This window comes from Epinephelus fuscoguttatus, linkage group LG23, assembly GCF_011397635.1.
Source record: "Epinephelus fuscoguttatus linkage group LG23, E.fuscoguttatus.final_Chr_v1".
Classification (NCBI taxonomy): domain Eukaryota; kingdom Metazoa; phylum Chordata; class Actinopteri; order Perciformes; family Serranidae; genus Epinephelus; species Epinephelus fuscoguttatus.
Genome location: NC_064774.1, coordinates 11,889,106 through 11,911,543, shown reverse-complemented (window position 1 = coordinate 11,911,543; position 22,438 = coordinate 11,889,106).

Genomic DNA, 22,438 nt, shown 5'->3' with positions numbered 1-22,438 from the left:
TACCTCCTTAAGGGTGGGCGGCCCGGCCTTTGGACCTACCCCGAAGAAGGTCCATCTCTGGTGCAGCTCGGCATAGCAGGATGCATCTAAACTGATCATGAAAATATGAATCGACGCGACATTGCTTGACCTGGCAGGGCTGAAAGTGACAGTGGAAAAGGTCAATTTGTGTGTCGATTCCCATTTTTAGCATCTCCCCCCATCCTCCTGCCGTCCACGTGTGCACTTCATCAAGGTCACCTTTTTAACCCCTGATAAGTTTGTACCCCTGGAATCTCGGAGGTTTGTTGGACCCATCCACCTTCCCTCTCTAGCCCCTTATTTGACGTTGTTGCTGGTGGCGTGTCAAACTGGCGCCATTTGCTGGCGTATCATGCGTTGGTGTTTAAAGCCGAAATCACTGACAAAGCAGTGGTATTTGACGAATTCAGAATGAGAATGGGGTGTGATTTCCTGAATAGCGTATTGGGATCTGTAGCCACACCCAGCAGTGAGGTCACTATGTACTAACACACCCTTGAGTACACTTCTACAAGGTACAGCAAGGCAGAAAGTCAAACCCCTTGCTCACCACGGCACCACCACACTGCCCGCCTGTATAAAAATGCCTTTAAATACCATAAATATCCTGAAATTCCTGTTTGTGTTTATATACCAGACAGTATTTACTATCACAGGGCCTGTATGTGACAGAGATATTACAAAGCTGAGACCTGGCAACAAGAAAGAGACAAACAAATTCTGTTTATCGCTTTGCAAGAGGTCATATTACAGCGAGCAAATAACACTGATAATATTTATTACTGCATCCTGGAAACGCATGCCATATTTACAGTAACTGTAGATGAAACATCTGCTGCGGCGCTGAGATCATGTTTGTCTCTCGCAGTGAAAGACTCCCATAGAGCAGGAAGTCCACTCCTGGCTGCGCGAGAGCCAACGACAGTGAGAGGAAAAAAAAAAAAGAAGAAGAAGAGAGATGTATTACAATGCAATCATTCTCTTTCACAGCGTTTTATATTCAGGAAGACATAGAGTAGGATAATACAATAATACTGACACACGGGTCAGTTTACATTCTGAGTTTCCTCAACTGGAGTGAATGATATCAAAGTGGAAATAGATTGCGTTTGACTTGAAAGAGGGAAGTTCTGAGCCTTAATTCCTCCGAGGGAGACGAACATCTGTATTTTTATCCATTTCATTTCTCTTTAAAGGCCCTTTCCTTCTCCCTCCGGAGGAAGAACAAAACTTGTCAAATATGATTTGTTGATGTGTTCCTTCATTTCATCCTTTAAACCTTCGCAGCTTATATATATTCGAGCCGTCAGACTGGGTTATCGGAGCTGACAACATGGCGAGGGTTTTCCAAATATAAAGACCATTCATGGGCTGCGACGCACACAATAATGCAACTAGTTGAGCGCTGGCATTTATGCGTTTACTACAAGTCATTTCTTGGCTTTGATTATGCCTCATGGAGTACACACGGAGAGCACGGGGTGACGGGCATGTCAGGATCACAAAGCAATGAAGGGCACACATACAGTATGTTTGATTCAGGCCAGTTTACTCAGATGGCTTTGTTACTGTATCTCCTTCACTCCCACACAACATGGCTGCATAAACCCGATAGTCCTGTGAGTCAGAGTTGATGTAAACAACAAGAGAGCTTCGTGTCCAGCCAGAGCCGAGCAGGAGAATGGATATCAACCCAGCGACATGTGATTTGCATAGACAGCACAGAGGGATTAGGGTATGATCTGTAGCGTCTCCGAAAGGAAAAATAAATAAATAAGAATGTGTCGCTGTAATTCATGAGCACCACAAGCCCTCAGATTTGTTTTCATGTGATTCCAACCAGCAAATCCCGATCAGACAGTTATCCTGATAGGAGAAAAACACCCAGGCTTCACATTTAAATATCTGTGCTCCCCAACTTTTATCAATGACAGACAGACAACGGCACGTCAGGCAAGCATCATTTGGTATTATGTTCTCCTTCGCTCCGTATCTGTGAAGGCTGCGGCACAAAACAAACAACAGGTCTCTCCATTTCTCTTTCACGTTTTTTTGGCCTGCTTTTTAGATTTTCTTTTTTTTTGCTCCTGAAATTTCCTGTTGTTGCCCTCTGACAGGCCTGCGGGGAAGTCATTTTTTTTTTTTCGGAGGAAGATGTAGTGTCTATCAGTCTGTGAGTGTATTTTTAAAGGCGCGGGCGAGGCTGACATTACACCTGCTCCTGCTGCGCCTGCTGAAGGGGAATCCCCAGTGGCACCTTGTCGAGCAGCCATGTCAATTGTTTGTTTGCATACTGAATAGCTCCGGGCACTGTGTTGTCTAGCTCGGAGAATAAGCAGCTTATCACTGGCCGTGGACCATCAGGATATCTGTGTGGAGGACCAGGAGGATTCAGTGGGACTGACGATCATGTCACTGTCATTAAAGGTAAAAGAATACATGTGCTGGGTGGCAGAGGAAAGATGGTATTAACGGGGCTTTCACACCTCAGCTGTTTGGTCTGTCTTATCAGAACTCTGGGGCATTACGTCCGTGGATGGATTACTGAACACGCCTACCTGGCACAGGCTTAGTGGCCCAGAGTGTCAGGGGCCCGCTTGGCCTGCGAACTATCACTTGAATCAACAAATGCCGACCAGGAGGAGACTCAAAATGACCACAAAGAGATGCAAAGGAACATGTTGGTGCAAATTCTCAGTCATTCAGGTCATGATAACCCTAGTGCTATATCGTAGGCGACTGGACTAGCTTAAGTTTCTTGAAGACTTTTCACCTGTCATCCAAGAGACTTCTTCAGTTCTTGAACACAGTGTTTTTTAATGGCCTGAGGTCTTTTTAACATCATGCCGGAGGACTACAGTTGAAAATTAGCCTTTGGCTAACACCAGCACATTTACAGCAATGTTCATTAATGTGCACTGTCCTCTAAATAAATAAAATAAATAAATAAAATAAACATGAGATATCACTTAGGACACAAAAGACGAGAAAAGCCATGTTTTCAACAGACACTTTCGGAATGGAAAACCGAATGTAACTCTCCAGGCGTGGTACCCAGACCCTAGGTCCGCTTAGCGTTTCCACCTCAAACAGAACTCTTAAATGTGGGCAGGGTTATTGTTACTCACTGCTCCGCCCAACACTCACTGTATTTCCTTATCACCAGTGACACAGATGGAAGTCAGCGCCTCGTTTATCGTCCACAGAATGAGTCACCTCACCTCACCTCACCTCACCTCGCCTCACAGAACGCCACAGGGGATCTTTTCTACCTGTAGCCATCAAACTGTAAAACTCCTCCCCATGAGCTTGCAGTCCTTCTAAGGCCAGTGCGGGGGCGAGGTGAGGTAAGGTAAGGTTTGATGTCTCAGAGGGGCAATTTGAGATACAGACAGGAGTCATGAGTACAACAAAACAGAAGTCATGGACAGTTAGTGGTCACTGCTGGTTAAGATAAGCGAAAGCAGATGAGACAAAGGAAGACATGTGTTCTTTGGTGCTAACAAAAGCAAATGAAGTGTGTAACAATAGTCATTTTTGGACCAAACAGTTCTGATGACTCGCTGAGAGTAACTGCCCACTGGGAAGCTCCCCTAAGAACCCTAGCCTGGCGTGCACCTCCCCAGAAATATAACTACACATCGCAGTGACGCAGACCTCCTGTCTATTTCTGTAAGCTGAAACCATTTCCCTCAGTGGAAACAAAGCTTTTATTTACTTTAATTTCACAGATAACAAACAATAAATTGTGAAGACAATAAAGCCTCCACAAAAATAGTATTTTAAGTCTTGTGTGTGATTTATCCTGGCTTCATATGAGCAGAGGAAATCTCTGCTAGTTGCTATGCTAATTTATACAATGTAAAGTGCCATAGGCTTGTGCTAATAACGTTAGCATGTTGTATTTGTTTGGAAAACGTGTTTAGTATAAGACAGTTGTTTTGTCAGTGAACCTTGTGAGCTGTAACGGAGCTGAATTTTGTAACGCTACCTTTGTTAAATGTTGCTGCTGTCCCTGGATTCATATGAGAAGAGGAAAAGTCCACTAGCAGCTAGGCTAATTTATACAATGTAAAATGCCATAGGCTTGAGCTAATAACATTAGCATGTTATATATTTTTTTGAAAACATGTTTAGTATAAGACAGTTGTTTTATCAGTGAATCCTGTGAGTTGTAATGGAGCCAAATTATGTAACGTTACATTTGTTAAATGTTTGTGTGTGTTAAATGTGTTTTGGAGGTGTAACTGCAGAGTGACACAAACACGCACTGAGTCTACCAAACTACAGGTGTGACGGGACCTGAAAGGACACCGAGTACCGACAGACGGCTCATTTGGAGGTTATTAGTGGATGGAACGGACTCTCCCTCTCATAAAGAGTTGATTGTAAGCTCTTGTGCCACAATACACCGGAGAAACGTTGTTGCTTAGCTTACTTAGCAATATTATTGCCCTTGATCTCGACTGAAAAAGGTGGTTACGAAGATGAAAAGCAACTTGTCATAGAGCTTTTACTTTATTGTCGCTGCTGATAAGGTCAAAGATTGTGAAACCTCAACATGAAAGTGTCTCCTGTCCTTTAATATGATAATAAACTATTTTCAATTAGTGTTTACCCCAAAGCTTAAAAGCTAAAACTTTCTAAAGGGGGTTGAAAAGGGATGATAAGTGTGAGTTGCAAAGTGGATATATAGCTTGGAAAGTTAGCGCCGGGGACTAAATGCGAGTCACCAAATCAATCGCAGCTCCTCTCTTTCTGGTTCGCAAATGAAAGGGCTTTTTGAAAATCAGTGATAGCACGAGAAAAGACAGATAGATATGCACTGGACAAACGTAATAACACTTTCGGCATTAGCCCTTCTCTTGAGTTTGAATTGAGCTCTTTGTGAATTTAATCAAAACTTTAATTTGACCCTTTTCCTGCTTCATGTCGAGCTAAGGAAGAAAAGTATTAATATCTGTCCAGCTACTCCACATCAATGCTCCTCTGGCGCTGAACAGCCATCTCAGTTGATGCTACACAAGACATACAGCACAAGTGCCTTCAACGCTGGCCTTATTTACTTGAGGTTACAAATAGTGACCCCTATTTTCTTATTTGCATTTGCAGTAAATTGATTCTCGTGGGCTGCCTGCCTGCATCTAGGCCACTCACAGTGACTTTGAGGAACTGCAGAGTGCGTTTGATTGATTCCCTCATGACAAGAAATATTATTCTGCCCTCACATCGGCTGCAAAACTAGGCCTCAGCATGTTAACTAAAGATACATACTTACACTGACACTTGTGAGCATGCCGCAAAATTCTGTAGCATTAAAATACATGTAAGGACCCAGATAAAAATGTAAGCTCCCATAAATTGAGCCACGCCTGTGTGATAAGTGACAACCTGTCCGTTCTCTTGCAGCAGCAGCATGTTGTAAATATACCACGCTGTAAGTAAACCAATTTACATCTCTTGCACAGCTCTTGCATGTTTTGCACAGCTCCAGGGAGAGTGCTTGTGTTGGTCCACCGGGCTGCCAGCTACCTTGTCCCTCGGGATAAATCCTGGTGCATCTCGTCTCAAAACGCTACTTAGATAGGCCCTGTGGGACGTGAGCCTCCGAGGGGCCCTGTCTTCAGGAGGAAACACCCGCTTCTCTTCTTGCTTGGCTGCATTTGAGTAGGAAGAAAAATGACAACCTGGATCCAGTGTTGGTCTAACAGCATATCTTTTTTACGACCAAATTTGAATGTTTTTAAGCATAATATGGATTTATGTCTCAATCAGCTTTCCAGTTTTGGGCATGAAAATGTAGTTTGATGTGATTTATTTTCTTTTTTGACAGTATAAAATTTTATGTCCAGGCGACTTCCAAAGAGCACATAAAATGGAGATTGATGGCCTAAAATTTTCAAGTTGGAGTCAAGAGTACTTCCAATCCTGTGACACATGAGATATTGAGATGGCACATACAATCATAGTGAGACAGGCATTTTGAGGAGTATGCTTGTTTGCTTTCTGACCAAGAGTCAGGTGAGAAGATCGATACAATACACACGTTTGTACGATAAGAACAAGGTCATATATAGCGTCAACACTGGTAACACTAGAAATTTTCCATCAACAGATGATGGGAACATTAATGGATCCTAACTTGATGCAAAGACGCAAGTGGAATATGCTCAAAATGAGCGGTACTACTTAGATTTATTAACAGACCTTGGATAAGGCATTCAAAGCGGGTCCTGTTCATTCCTAAAAAAGTTGCCCAGTGGCACATGCAGCCAAAATCGCTCTATTTCAGCGGTATGAAATAACCCGCATCTTGAGCATTATGGGGCCCACAGAGCAAGAACATTACAGATTTATGACGGGACATGTGACTGCTAATTTGAATGGAGATAAAATAATTAAATCTCCTGGCTTGCCAAAGACTTTCAAAATGTTATCGGACCAAATGGATCAAATCCTGATAGTGAAACAAGTCATTTTGCGGGGTTTTTGACGCTCTAAAAATGTATCCACTGATTTCCAGACTTCTCTTTCACAGTTTAAGTCTATGGGAAAAAGTTTTTTGGGCCCAGTGGCATCACATCACAGCATAATTCCACTTTTGGTCACTATGAGAGTTAGCTTCAAAGCCCGGTATTGTTCCTAGAGACTTTGTTCACTAGCTAATGTTTGGAATTTATGCTAGCTAGCTAACTTTCTAAAAGGAATTTAACATACCATGCAATAAGATAAACATTTACAAAACTGTCATTTCCATAATGTAACACTCATATTAACCTTGAGTTGTGAAAGTGACAAAAGCGAGGCTTATATGGTGCCAGTCTACATGCCAATGATGTAATTATTCGATAGCTGTTACACTCCGCAATCAACATTTACATCATAATGATAAGTTAAAGCAAGAACTAGTCTATTTGTACTTTAACTTTTCTAAGGGTGCTTTCAGACCTAGAGTTGTCTTGCTTTGGTCTGAATCAGGGACAAATTCTGTTTCAAAGTTGTATAATTGCCTAGAGTTGGTTCGTGTTCTCACGGCAGCATTTACAAGCGGACCAGGTCAAATGCCTTGTGTGAGAAAGCTGCTCTTGATTGGTCAGAATTTCCATGTGGGAAAAATCCAGGAAGTAAAGCAAACTTTGAGGAAGAGTACACTTGCAAGATAAATGTGACACTTTCTAATGTCACAATGGAGGGACAACTACGCAGGTTGATGTTAGCGCTGCTCATCGTGGACTATATTGCTGTCATTGTTCATTTTAGTCAAACCATACAGTTTGAAAACGAGGCGCGGCTCCAACTAGAAAACAATGTTTTGATGCATTGGATGTGCTGAATGTGCATATTAAGGCAGTACAGGAGGAGGTGCACATTAATAATCCTCCAGGACTGTAACATGCTCATGTTTAACCCAAACAATCAACACATTCTCACCCCGACCTCGACACATATTGACGTTTGGTCATGGACTTTCCACGTCCACATATGACATGTAAGGTACCCTGAATGCATAGGTTGTTGATGTTCTGGGACAGTGTGTCAAGTTCTGCCTGATACATTCATTTTCTTCTTTCAAGATACACTTCTATTTTTACAGGAAATGTAACGTTTACATACAGTGTCTTTAAAAATCAACACACAAGGTCGATATAAAACTGCAAACTGATGTTTCTTTCTCCTTCAACAACAAACACATATGGTTAGGTTCAGGAAAAACGAACAGGGTTTGGCTTGAGAATCTTACGAGACACGAACACCACTCCCTTTGGATGAAAGTCGGTGGTTGTTGGACCCATCCACCACCTTCCGCCTGCCCCAGACTTTACTGCCTTAACTATCTTCCTTGTCCCGCTGCGTTTCCCAGATGCCTCCGGATGCCATTAAACTATAACGACAACCAGCCACGTATCATGCCAACCCTTTTTTGTTGGTTTCTGACTCCGCGAGTCACAGCCCAAGCTCCGGATTTCGACGACTTCGAAGTTGGATCGGGCTCAAACAATGTGTAATGTGACTGCAATTGGTTTGGATCAAGGTCGGAATACGTTCTCACCACAAATAAACCGCACCAGAGTTTGTTTGTAACCAGACCAAGACCACCTCTTCAAGAAGGTCTCAGTCCGGTTGTTACCTGCCCAAACAAACTGCACTAAGGGGGCAAATGAACGATGTAAAAGCACCCTGAGACACATCGTCAGTTGATTCATTTTCATTATGAAAATATTGATTAAAGTCAGGTTAACACTATAAATATTAAAGTAATCAAAGAGGGTAGGAGGATGTATAGACTATGAACAATACCAGAGGTAAAATGCAGCTTTCAGAGTTGCCCCTGCTCCCCTCTCTTAATGCATACTCCCTCTTTAATGGCTGCGACGTTGTTCCAATTATTCCAACTTTCTCCCCTTGCCTACTGATGCTCAGCACTCCTCTCTGCAGTTCAGTTGCTTGATATCTCCCCAGATAATTTGATGGGAAATTTATTTCATTTACACATCATACCACACTGGCTGTAATTAATTGTTCTGCTGTTCGGCGCACAATAGTTCACTGACTCCTTTGTGTGACTACAGACTTGTTACTGTTGCGTGGTATGTTGTGCCACGCTGAAACTGCTAACAGCTGCTGCTGTCACCTCAGACGTCCACCTAGGTGACTCCAAAACAAATAATCCCCAGAATTAATAAACAGCAGCCCATACTAATGCATTCAGTTCTCTCTAAACTCTTCTGATGATATTAAAGCTGTTAGTGGATAATACAGTAGTTTTGTGTTTTCAGTATTTGGCAGCTCTTGGAATATTAGCCCACATATATCAAGCAGTGAATATCTGGTCTTAAACGGACATGTGCGTCTTTCTCAAACTCTGTTTTTATCTTTTCCATCTGTTACAAACGAATATCTGGAACAAACTCCCAGAAAACTTGAAGTCTGATCCAACTCTCAGTTCTTTTAAATCAAGACTTTTCTGTTTGCAGCTGCATTTTATTAAGTTTTACTTTGGGACTAAATTCATTCCAGCCAAAATGCAATATAGCAGCACTGTAATTTGTTTTATACTGTTTGATTCAGCTTATTTTGTTTCACTCTTTTAAAGTCCTTTATATGTAGGTTTTTAAATTGCCTTGTTTTCCTTTTATATGTCCTCTTTACTTTATAAAAAGCACTTCAAATTGCCTTGTTGTTTAAAGGCACAACACAAATAAATTAGCTTTGCCTTAAGATAGAAATAACACACAGAAAATTCTAAGACTGTAAAGACCTGTGCTCTGGAACAATGTACAATAGTCATGTTTCTCGTCATATTAAGGTTTAGTCAAGAAATTAAATTTTGTGAATTTTGCTTTTAAACAAATGCATTAAAGCCTACGTATAAATCTTAACAATGCACAACTGGATTATTGCACATATAGTATTACTTATCCTCAAGAAGGCTACCAAAAGTAAAAACACTCACTCTGTAGTAGCGCCCAAAAACAGTATTAAAAATGACTAGTCCATACCCATTGAGTACAGCATACCATACCATGACTTAGTCATCCCAAACCATTGGGATGACTAAGCCACAGCAATCGGTCACATTTTAGCCATTTTTAAGCATTTTTCTGTTGTTATAGCGCCACCCAGTTGCCAATTAGAGTTAAATTTCTCCAGTCACCTTGAGGTGTCCTGTTCTACATATCTACCAAGTTTAGTAAAAATCCATGTGGCGGTTAGGCCTAGATAAGAAATTAGCTCTCTAGCGCCCCCATTTTGTTTGATGGGGTCAATAATGGAGGGGTCCCCTCAGATTATGTGTGGTCATATGCCTACAAAGTTGCGTGGTGATGGGTGAAACCCTTGAGATGTTATACACCTTTATGTGATGAGCCACGCCCTCCGCAATATTCATTGCCTTATAGAAGCTCAGTTTTAGTAAGTTTTCCAACTTTTGCCAAGAGGGAACTTTAGATATTGGTCCCTAGATTATGTTCACCCAGTTTCATGCAGATCGCTCAAACTTCCTAGGAAGAGATCCATTTGAAGTGTTTTTCAAAAAATCCAAAATGGTGGAAAATCTATATAACCGGAAGTTATGGGTTCTTGAGGCAAATGTGTTCCTCATGAGGAGAGGCATCTCTGTGCAAAGTTTCATGTCTCTACGACATATGGGGCATGAGATATGCCCATTCAAAGTTTGCAATTTCAGTCGGTTGCTATAGCGCCCCCCTTTGGCCAATTGATGTAATATTGCTTCATTCTCATCCTCCCATGACCCTCTACCACTGTGCCAAATTTCACATGGACTGACAAAGTCAGCGAGGAGAAAAACATGGAACAGACACACAGACAGAGTTTTCGTCATTATATAGTAAGATACCTTAAGGTGTAAGAACCACTACTGCTGCATCTGGTAAAGTAGGCTATATAAACTACTTTATATATATTAATTTTTTTTTACAATATATCTTCAGGTATTAATTAATCTATATTGGGTATTAATATTTGGAATCTGCAGGGTAACTAACAAATGCTGTCAAATAGATATATTGGATTCAAATGTACAAAAGTTTCCTCTTAAGTGTAGTTGAGCAGAGGCGGACACATAGGCAAAGATTTTGGGGAACCAGAACGGGGGGACACGTATCCCAATATATTTAGAACATGTGCATTTGTCCCTCCCAATAGAAGCATGACAGCAGCAGAGGACTTGTATTTTGATTAATTAAAGACATACTATAAATTGATGTGGAAAAGCTACAAAGTGGTGCATAAAATTCACCTGAATCCAGGAAATGAAGTGTTTGCTGCTTAAAATTTTCTGCCGGTGGATGCCTCAAATCCCCAAGTTTAATATGTGTCCCCCCCCCAGTGGTGAAACAAAACCCACGCCCCTGGTGTGGGCTTTTTGTCTGTTGATTTTGTTGCTGATGCTTTGCGATATTGGAGGCTATGGAAATTTAATCTGCAGTAAGCCGCTTTTTTTTGTTAAAGGATATTTTTGCCACTTGTGCATAATTTCAGTTGTGTCAAGTGGAAAAATTAATCATTGATTAATGACAAAACACACTCAAAGAAATTATTTAGTCTATTTTGTCAGGTTTACATATTTCAATTACATGTAAAATTTCCATCAAATTGGGTCAATTCATTCGGATAAAAACTGAATAAATAAATTTAATAAAATAAAATAAAGCCATTCTACTACTACTACTGCTACTATTAATAAAAATAATAATAATAATAATGATAATAATGATAATGATAAAAAAGATAAAAAAACCCCCAAACATTCATGTAAAAAATTATAGATAGATTTTGGACGTTTATGTAACTATAGCTCATAGATTTTACCCAATTTGCTTTAATTACGTTCATGTAATTACCATTTATAAATTCTATGTAATTGAAATATGTTGATGTTCAACATAGTTTCACAAACGTCAATAAAGTAAAGTTCAACATATTCCAAATATATTGAATTCATTAACAGTAATCACATTATCTTCATTAAACTAAATTTATGATATTTGAAATACACAGAATTTATAATTAGTAATTTCAAAAACTTCATTAAAGTCATTTGGATTAATTTTCTGAGCTATAGCCTAATATTTACATGAATTGTTATGGTCTAATTATTTCAGTTTTATTTGATTTAATTGCATCATTTTTTTGGTTCATGTTAGAATTACTTAACTCAATTGAATGGAAATTTTCTGTGTAGCTAATTAAAATATGTAATCCTGCCAAATAAATTCTCTGAGTGCAGCTAAAGGGGGAATCCGATGATCTGGTGATGCACTTTCATAAATTTGGGGGTACTTGACAGAAACATGGATGCACCTGGATAACATCTTAATGACATCATCAGTTATCTCCTCAGTCTTTGACTTTATACAAGTGTTTTCCCAGTCGTACTTGTGGAGTAATCATGTATTCATGTGTAAAATGGGTGGAAAGCACGGTCATACATATTGCATATGTCAACACACAGTATGGGTGTGAAGAGTTATTCTAAGAGTCTGAAGCCGTTTGCTTCAGAGTACGGAGAAAGCCTGCAGGGGCTTCACCTTGACTGCAGTGTTTGGGAGGTGGTAACACATCACAATTTGCAGCTATAATGAATCTAATTCCAGTGCCCTTCATACTCCACGGCTCCCTTTAGTCGAGTCTCTTCCTCTGAATACTTTGCTACTTTAAAGACTGATGCTGCTTCGCCACAGAAACACACTTCTGCCTGCTGATAAACATGACCTACAACCATCAGTCCTTTCCCCTTACGGAGTCAGCCTAATACAAAACCTCAAGTCCTTCTGATACTGTCCTACTGTCAATGTTCAGAGGGTCACTAAAAAAAATCAATTAATTTTCCATTGCTCATTATGTTTATCTCAGGAGGTAGGAGTTAGTTTCTATTCTGTTGAGGTTAATGTTTACTCAAGATCATTTTGTGACAGACATTTATCTCTTGGCGCAACATTTGGGGTGATTGAGACTTTCAACCTTAGGTGCACTTTGAACTTTAAAGCTGGGGGTTCACAAAAAATCAATAATCACCATACTAGCAGACATTTTCATGTCCAACTTATGACCCCAATGACTGACAGAATATTGTGAGAGATAACATAGAAACCAAACTCCCACAAACTGCAAAACCTGGCAGATCGCCAGATACAACTCCCGGTCATTAGCATTCTCTGGTGATAAGCCTCGCAGGTCGTGGCGTTTAATCTGAACCTGGGGTTTTAAATGCTGTGTAGCCAACACTACACACAGCGTTCAAAGTGCATTCGTAAATAGTCACTCAGAGCACCAGAGTGAACTCTGGCACAAACTGGCCAATTCATAAATTTGAAGCACTGTTGGAAAATTTCTGGAATAATTCTGAACTGTGTTCACTTGTGCCTTTTTATATGTTCTTACTTGCTGTACAACCAATTACCCTTGCCCAACCCTCATAGGTTTACAAGACACCATTACAATAATGTTGCAGTAACAATCCAAAGTAGGCCTGGCAAAGAAATTCAGACCAAAAAAAAAAAAAGGATTCCCTTTCTGAAACAAAACTCAGATTTTTCATGATCATCAATCAGTATAGATAAAGGTTATCTTACTAAAAAGTACATCCCTTGTGTCTTTATATACAGGACAGTGAAACACGAGGTGAACCTCATTCTCAACTCTACCTAAATTACTCAACAAACTAATTCTGTTCTCTTCTGGGGTGGCGTTAAACCTTCCAGTCTCTGAGGCTAATGGTAACCTTCCTGAGTGCAACTGTGCACAAAGGTATCTTTGTCTTTTGTTTAGACTGTACTTCACGCAAGGTTCCACACTCAGTGCGTTTACATGGACAGTTTAATTCCACTTTCATTCAGAATGAAAGGCCATTCCGATTAAAAGTGGTCACGTAAACGGTCATTCCGATTGAAAATTAAATCCGATTAAAGGGGGTGGTTTATTCCGTTTGTCATTCCGAATGAAAGAATTTTGTGTGCATGTATACGCTCATTCCTCTTTAAGTTCATTCTGGTCTTTCTGCGCATGCTCGTTTCCTTGCCCTTCTGGCGCGATGACGTATATAACGCGCATAGCAGCGGGCTGAGATCAAGAAGTCGGACTCGTTGCACTCACCGGTTTCCATTCACCAAAGCACGGTCTTCTGTCTCCCCTCTTCGACCTTCTACCTCCCTTCTCCTCCTCAACAGATGAAGCATTAGCGAAACAAGGTTGTTGTCGTACTGCTGCTTCAAGAATATAAGTAAAACAAGCCTGAAAAAGGCACTAAGAACGGGTCCATGTCATTGGTTCGACAGCCCATTGGTTCAACATCACATTAGTCCGACTGTCCGCGGTGCTGAACGGCTCGCGGCGGGCGTATGGTGCGCCGCGACCGGCTTGAGGCAGAGCAGGCTCACGGCTTATGTGTTTGTCACTTGCTTTTTCATTTTAACCCACACCATGATCTTTTCCTGACCCTAACCAAGTGGTTTTTGTGCCTAAACCTAACCAGACCTTAACCACAGGGCATCGTGATGATTTCGGAACGGACTTCGGAACAATGGGTTTAATATGGTCGGAACAATGGGATGTCGAACCAATGGGCAGTTCCCCTAAGAACGGCGTCATCAAGCAACTTGTTATCCGGTGCGAGGACTACAGTGTTTTCTTCCGCTAAACGTAAACACGTAACATCTGCCCCGCCCCCTATCCAATCAGAAACCTTCCCTGCCCCAAACCTTGCGCAGACCCGAATAAAGGCGATTAAACTTATCTTCCGTGTAAACCCTCATTCGGAATGAATATTTCCCATGTAAACTACCTGGAAAGACTTTGAATGATTTCATTCAGATTTATTTCATTCTGAATGATAAGCCATCATGTAACCGTACCCACTGTAGCTGTTCTTTGTGAGACAATAAGTTCGTAGTTTTGGTTTATACCAAATATCAACAGACCATTTTTCTCTAAACGTGAAACATTTCACTCCTAATCTCCTGAATATCACAAAGTATCCTGAGTGACAATACGTCACTGCAGTGGCCATTCTTGCCTTTGCATTGCTTCAGGTAGTTTCACAAACCCATCCCATTGAAGCAGAGTATGAGGTAATCAAAACCTCTGATTTCTCCTTTTTTATTTGATTGAATAAGTAGTGAAATTACATATATGGATTTTGTTTTCAATACAAAGTATGTTGTTGACAGTAATCACTTTTCCACTTCTGTTCAAGATAGTGCCACGGCTCCCTGATATTACACAGACGGCAAAACATACACCATATGGACTGAGAAATATAACTGAATAAATAAAAAACAAAAGATAAGCGCCGTGATTCAGAGGTGATGAAAAAGCAAACAAACAAAAACAATAAGCCCAACAAACAGCCTTTTGAAACTGTAGAAAAGACAGCTGAAGATAGCTCAGTGGGAAGACATGAAAAGATGAAATCACAGTCATTTAGTATCACGTATCAAAAGAATTCAGCACACAAAAGACAAATTAAGCCGCGCTGATTGGAAAAGGCAACCATTACTTTCTAGAAACACTGATTTGATCGTGATTCAGTCTGTGGCTGGGTGAAATTTTGTAAGATGAGAGAATTTAAAAGGTAGAGTCATCCTATTCTCTGCTCTCCCTCCTCTTGCAATGCACTTCATAACTCATCACTGTATCGTGCGGTTCGTCTGAACTTAGACATCATGAGAACAAAAGTTGCGGCGCCCTTGGGCAGACACGTAAAGTGACTTTGTCACTGCCAGTGCTGAGCCGCACATTCATTGTTCATTGAAGCAAATCTGACAAAAGGAGTGGAGGTCAAGAGAAAGACAAGCTGACGTGGGAATGGAGCATTATATAAGGTCTGTTAAAAAGTTAATATGACTGAAGTGACACAAATTATTAAGCGGGCCGTCTCATCTTTGCGTTCCGATGTAGGCAAAGTTCAAAACAGGGTTTTGGTCCCCTGCCATTATAGACTGTCATCGGAGCAGGGATGACGAGAAGAGACGTCTCTAATTAGCCCTTGTCAACACAAATGACATTCTAATCACGTGTTTCTGGTAATTACTTCACTTTTACGATCTCTCTGCTCATCTTAGGTTGACATGATAGCGATGAAACGAGCCTCTTTAAATGTATTTGGAGCTTACCGGCTAAAGTGGTAGAAGGAGGGGGGGGTGTGAAGACGGAGGGAATAACTGCCTCAATCTTCCACTTTCAAGCCCTGAGGCGCCCTAATGTGAAAAAAAAAAAATCTTCTCATTTTATCATCTCCAGTGCATAAAATTGAGAGGTGTGTGGTGTATTTACGTGGACTAACAGAGTCTCGACACTGGCAAGTCTGTACTTATCTGTTTGCACACCTTTTAGGTGGCTTTGGTTGATAGCCCTGCCTCCCTGAACTTCTACCAACTGAGCTGGTTATATGTGAAATTAAAAAGGGAAATTATTAAACAGCCGGCTGAAGCTAAACACGGTTCCTGGACACAGGGCCAGGAGAGTGATTCATTTTCATCCCATCTTAGCCTGCGAAATTGATTCAGGCATTTACGAGTGTTCACATATTTCAGAGAGTATCTATATATTAAGCAGGTAGGGCCAAGACGATCGTTTAAAGAGAGAGACGGAGACTGGCTGAGGAAAATGGAAATGTGCATGATGAATATCCAACCAAAGATTCAAATTTCGAGGAAATCGCTTGTTTTTATCAACTAATGAGTAATGACTTTCCCCTCACATGAATTAAAGAAATAAAGTTTTTTTGGATAGCACTCTTAAAACTCGTGTCACAACAACAGTCTCAGAGAAACATGTGAAACAGAAACAACTTCTAACAACTTGTAATGTGGTGGTAGGCATGAAATGTCTTAAACTTACGAGCTGGCAACATGAAAACAATGCCAATGCAAAGTCTATTACATACAGTTGTAGTTTCATATCTTAATGTATATAAATTCAGCTCATTCTCATTCTGAAGTCATCAAATAGCCCTGCTTTGTCAATGATTTTGGCATCAGACACTGACACCAAAAGCCACCTTTAGTAGTGGTATGATACGCCACTGGACGGCGTCAGACATGCAGCCAGATGTAACCTTTTGCGATGTTATAATAGGCTGCCAAACAACACCTGCCACAGCAGTATGATACATCGCTAGACAGTGTCAGTTTGAAATGTATAGTGTATGTGCATAAACTTATCATTCTGATGTGACTTCAGCAAACTGATTGCCGTTGATTCAGATCAAATTTGGTTATATGAAGAGAAGCAGTTATTCTCAGAGCTGGTTGCCTGAATAACAGGAAAACAGTAGCTTAAGTGACAGGAAACACCTTTTAGTATGTACTGGAAAGCTGTATGTGTGTCAACTGATAATGCTTGTTCGTCAGACACTATAAATTGTCATGATGTACTAATTCTTTGGCTTTCTCACGTGTAAACCCTCAAATGTGTAACTCCATGCCTGAGCCTCTCTTATTCTTAGTTTTGTTTATGCAACAACAAAAGCTGCTGGTAACGACATAATAAAAGGAGCTGGAGAGTCAATATAAGGTGGGCAGGAGGGGTGGTGGATGGGTCCAACAAACCCTGGACTTTCACCCGGGAGTCAGGTGTTTGCTTCCCGTATGAATGTAGAGCCAAACTACTGTATTTAAAGATGTTTTTCTGGGCATTTTTAAGCATTTAATGGATAGGACAGACAAGTTTGAAAGGGGGAGAGAGAGAGAGGAAGTGACATGCAGCAAAGGGCCACAGGTTGGAGTCGAACCCGGGCTGCTGCGGCAACAGCCTTGTACATGGGGCGCTTGCTCTACCACTAAGCCACTGACGCCCTGTGTAGAGCCAAACTATGATGTTTTTTTCTAAACCCAACCATGTGCTTTTGCTGAGATCCCAGCGTTGGTTGCGGTGTACCAAAACATCAAAAGTAAACGCAGGAGGATACTTTGCACGTAATATGAGGAGATGTGAATGTCCACAGACAAAGCGCGATATGTGACAACTCGGGATGAGAACATGTTGGGTGGTGGGCATGAAATGTGTTAATTTTGAAGAACAAAGGAAAAAATATAAAACAAATACAATAGGTTAATTTAAACTTAAAACAGAGCAGTGTAACATCAAGTGTGAGGTACAGTATATCTCAGCAGTTAAAGGGTAATTTTTGTACTTTTCAATCTAGACTCTTTTCCCCAGGTTTCTGTGTCTAAGTGACTAATGGGAACAACATTTTTAAAAACTGGTCCAGAACTGGGAGAGAATTGAGAGAGACAGCGAAACAGACTGCAATGTATCCCTGCAATGTATTCCCACTTACTGTAAAGTGGATTTTTTTTTGTCACTGACAGGCTCAGATTCATGTTATAAGTGTCGGACAACATTATGGAAAGGATCCCTACAGAGATAAACCTTTTTTTTAAAACAGTAAGATCCTTCTTCTATCCTCCCTCCACCAGACTGTATTAAAATAAACAGTAATTTTAGTGTGTATAGAGCCAGCATATTTTCACATCTAACTGGGTGAATTAAGGGTTTATTTTAACCAAATCAGAGTTGGTGATTGTTGGAACAGTGGAAAGATGAACCAAGATGGTTTTTGTGAGTTTTATTTTGCTTCTGTTGACTTCTAATGAACTGTGTTTTACCATGACAAAATTACTGCGTATTTAAATAGGGTCTGGTGGGTTTGGCGGTAATGGTTTCGGGGCTGTTTCTGGTTAAATGAAAAGGTTCTTATTCTTTAACAAAAAAAGTCTATCTCTGTATGGATCCTCTGAATAATGTTGAGCCTGTCAGTGACAAAAAACAAGCACTTATAGTGGACGTAAATTGACAGTGACTAATTGCTTACAGGGATTCATTGCAGCCTGTTTTGTAGCTGCTGGCTGCAGCGTTCCCGATTCACCAATTTCAAAGTTATTGTTCCCATTACACACAAAAACAAGACAATAGGGTCCGGGTTGAAAAATACCAGAGCTAAATTTTAAGAGGTCTATTTAAAAATAAACCTTGAAATTTTAAGGAGAAATTACAGGAAAACCTTTTGAAAAGAAAAAGTTTTCAAAACTGATTTAAAAGAAGATGCAGATGCAGCAAGATGGAGCCAAACAGCATCCCTCACTTATGTGAGACACTTTCTGTAGCTGTTCTTGAGGTTATTTCAAGAGAGATAACAGACCGTGTTCTTTATGAGTGTCCCCAAATTTAAAATAAAAGCCCTTGGAATTTCAGCCGGCTGTACACTAAGCTGAAAAACAACTCCCCAACTATTCCTAAAACCTCTCCCTGCGGGGAATCATTAGTCGGGACACATATGACATCATTTGAATCTGTGACCTTGCAAGCCTTACGGGACCACTGGATCGGTAGACACATCATTGAATAATACACAGCTCTTTTGCTGTGTGAAGCACTGGGGACGGCGCGGAGGGGGGGGGGGAGCGGCAGAGCATTATGCTAAAATATGTACCATTTCCACTGTGGTCCGCTGGGCCTCAGCGGCGACTGTTGTTTGTGCGGCGGTGGCTGTCTCGGCTTCTTGGTTCGCTCCATCTCCAACTCGGGCCTCATTATGTGTGACAGCGCTCGCAGAAAGCAGGTAGAGGCTGGAATGAAAGGGAGGGAGGGAGGAGGCTTGCTGTACAGTGATAGGCCTTCTCCTCCTCCTGATATCATGGAAGAATCAATTGATGCTGTTTTGTGCACTTTTTCTGCTGACCCAGCGAGAAGAGGGGTATATTCGGCCAGTTGCCTATGGCATGGCAGCCAGAGTTTGAGTTTAGCTCACTCTGTCACTATTATACCCCCCACCTCCTCTTGTCCCCATGCTTCTTGCCACTGCAAGCACACTCACACAGGAAGATTTGTGCATACACACACACTGAAACCATCCCCTTCCTCTAAAATGCATTTGTCGCCTGTGGTGTTATGGCATTGGACTGTCTGCTAGATATTAGGGTTGTGGGGGTAAATCTAGATGATGGATGGTTTCTGTTGTGCTGTCAAAACCAGCGCTTGATAAAAGAACAACACAGGACAGGCGCACAAGACAAACGCATTGTGGAGGGGGGAAAGCAAAACTCACATCAATATCCGCTCTTACCAAATTCATGGAGCAATTTGAAACCTGTATGTGGCATCACGAGGCCTTCCACTTATAACGGCGAGTTTGTTTACAATGTCACGGTGTCAGATGCCTTAAAAAAACGAGCCGATACATTAGGCACACCGCTCACAGCTGCACTCGCAAGGTAAACATTATTATAAGTCCTCAATCAAATGTTTTCTTGGGCACGTTGTGTCAACTCACCAGGCGTCTTCAGCTGACTGTGGGCAGAACAAACGCGCCGCCGTCTCGTCTTTAAGAGGAATAAATATTGATATGCTCCAGTGGCCTAGTATGTTAATTAAATACATGCTTATTGAAATTCAATGACAGCTGGAATTTCACAGCGAGCAGGGGATCTTGCCTCTCCCCAAGAGTGTAAAACATAATTGGTTGACAGCAAAAAGTAACACACAATTAGTTAGGGAGGTTTAATTAATATTATTCAGGCGAGGTCCTCAGTTTAGATGCATCCTACAGCGCGCCGCCTCGCCGCTGTACAGATGCAACAGATGTGGCGCTGGGAGCTTTAGGCGATTGGTTGACGCGTACAACAGGGGTCCGTGGTTGGAGCTGTAACCCTCAGTGGAAACAGATGAGGAAAAAAAACAAGTGACGGCATGTTCTGAAATATCTGTGCTTAAAAATATTATGAAGAGTTGCTTTCTAATCAAGTGTGGCACAATCGCTTTCAGCAGTTACTGTGTGTGTAAAATACTTTGGAAAATAAGTGTGCCATAAGAAGGACTAAAGGCCAAACAGAATTCATAGAACAAGTGGCAACAAAGGCCAACAGTTGTGTCGCCTCACGTGGCCTTGAACACAGCAGAGACTACAGCCAACGGCCAACTAGCACGTATGTTATTCGCCTGCGTAAGAGAAAGTAACTGCGGAACAGCAGGCAGCAGTCGTCTGTATTCGTCATTTAAAAAGGGAAACAGGAAGACTGACAGAATGAATTCAAGATGCTAGTTAGCCAGTTAGCACATTAACAACACAACTTTACGCTGAAAGAATAAAGCATATTTAGCATGTGCTAGTGAACAATAGCACAAGCAATTACAACCTGTTTCTGCTAAAGAGCTCAATGGCAAAAATCTTACAAGATTGTTTCGATCTTACGCCTTGACTTTAGTTGTTTGTTTACTTTCCTCACTTTTGTTTCTTTTCTCCTGTACTGAGCTGAAGTGCCAATCAGAGTAATTTCTTTCACTGACAGGCTCTGCCGGCGACAATGCCAATTCACCATGCTAAATCTGCCATGAAACAGCTGACAAGGGGTGCTTTCAGCTAAATGCTAACATCAGCATGCTAACATGGTCAAAATGCTTGTGTGTAGCATACTTAATGTTTCAGCACAGTTGCCAGAAGAAAATTTTATTACATTTGTAAGTTTTATATCATATCAACATTTCTAAAGTAGTATATGAGCTGCGATAGGGAGGTGGAGGTGATGGTGGATGGCCTGGCAATGAGGCGAGACGTCTGCCAACCTGCAGACCACTGTTTGAGACCAACAAACAACAAAACCAGTTGTTTTTTTAGCCAGTCATTGCTGCATCTTCCAACAGCTTTTTAGCCACCAAACATGGGTGTGTTTTAGAGACCAGCTGCTGGGTTTCTGCGGTAGATAGTGCCATGACAAGTGGTTGTTTTTTAGCAAGACATCATTGAGTTCCCGTTGGGGATAGTGCAACCAAAATTGGGGATTTAAAGCTAAAAGATGATCTTTTCCTTACCATAAGAAAATGTAGTTTTATAAACTAGGTTCAGAAACAAAGACCACGCCTTGAACACATTTCCTGCCAAAAGTATTTAAGCACACCTGATATGTTCTCTTTCTCTTTGCCGCATCCTTTGATCCTCATCCTGTCACCCCTAACCCTTCATCCATTTGTTCCTTAACCCTCATCCCTCATCCGTTCAACCCTTATCCAATCATTCCTCATGCTCCCCCATCCCTACATCTTCATCCTTTCATCCCGCACCCTTTAGCCCTTGACCCTTAGTTCTTCATCCTTCATCTCCGACCCTCATCCCTTCATCGTACATCCTATCATCCCTCCATCACCGGATCCTTATCCTTTATTCTCCAATCCCTTGATCCTCATCCCTTCTTGCTTCCCTCCAAACCCTCAATGTTTTTTTTTTTTTTTTGCAATAAAATTATTCATGTGGTCTTTGTTAGTGAAGTGTTCTTTGCAATCCACTTAATTGTTGAGACATTTCGCTTAAAACCACCAATGCTGTCCTCATTGTGGCATGAAAGGAAAGGTCAAGAAATCACCAAAGCCATTAAGATTCATCCTCTGGGGACCATGGCTGTCTGTACCTGATTTTTTTGCAATCCTCTCAACAATTGTTGAGACATTTCGCTTAAAACCACCAATGCTGTCCTCACTGTGGCACGAAAGGAAAGGTAAAGGGATCACCAAACCCATTAAGATTCATCTTCTGGGGACCATTGTTGTGTGCTGGATTTTATGGCAATCCACTCAACAACTGTTGACACATTTCGCTTGAGACCACCAATGTTGTCCTCATGGTGGCACTAGAGGAAAGGTCAGAGAATCACCAAAGTCATTAGGATTCATCTTCTGGGGACCATGAATGTCCTTCCAAAATGTCATGGCAATCCATTCCATAGTTGTTGACATATTTTAGTATGAGCCAAACATGTCAACCTCATGTTAGCACTTAAGGGGGCATCAGGGGATTGCTACAGTTAGTAGGATTCATCCTCTGGGGACCATGAATGTCCAAACAAAATGCAACACACACACACACACACTTAGTGTAGAGCTCACTTGAAGGCTTTGGCTACACTGA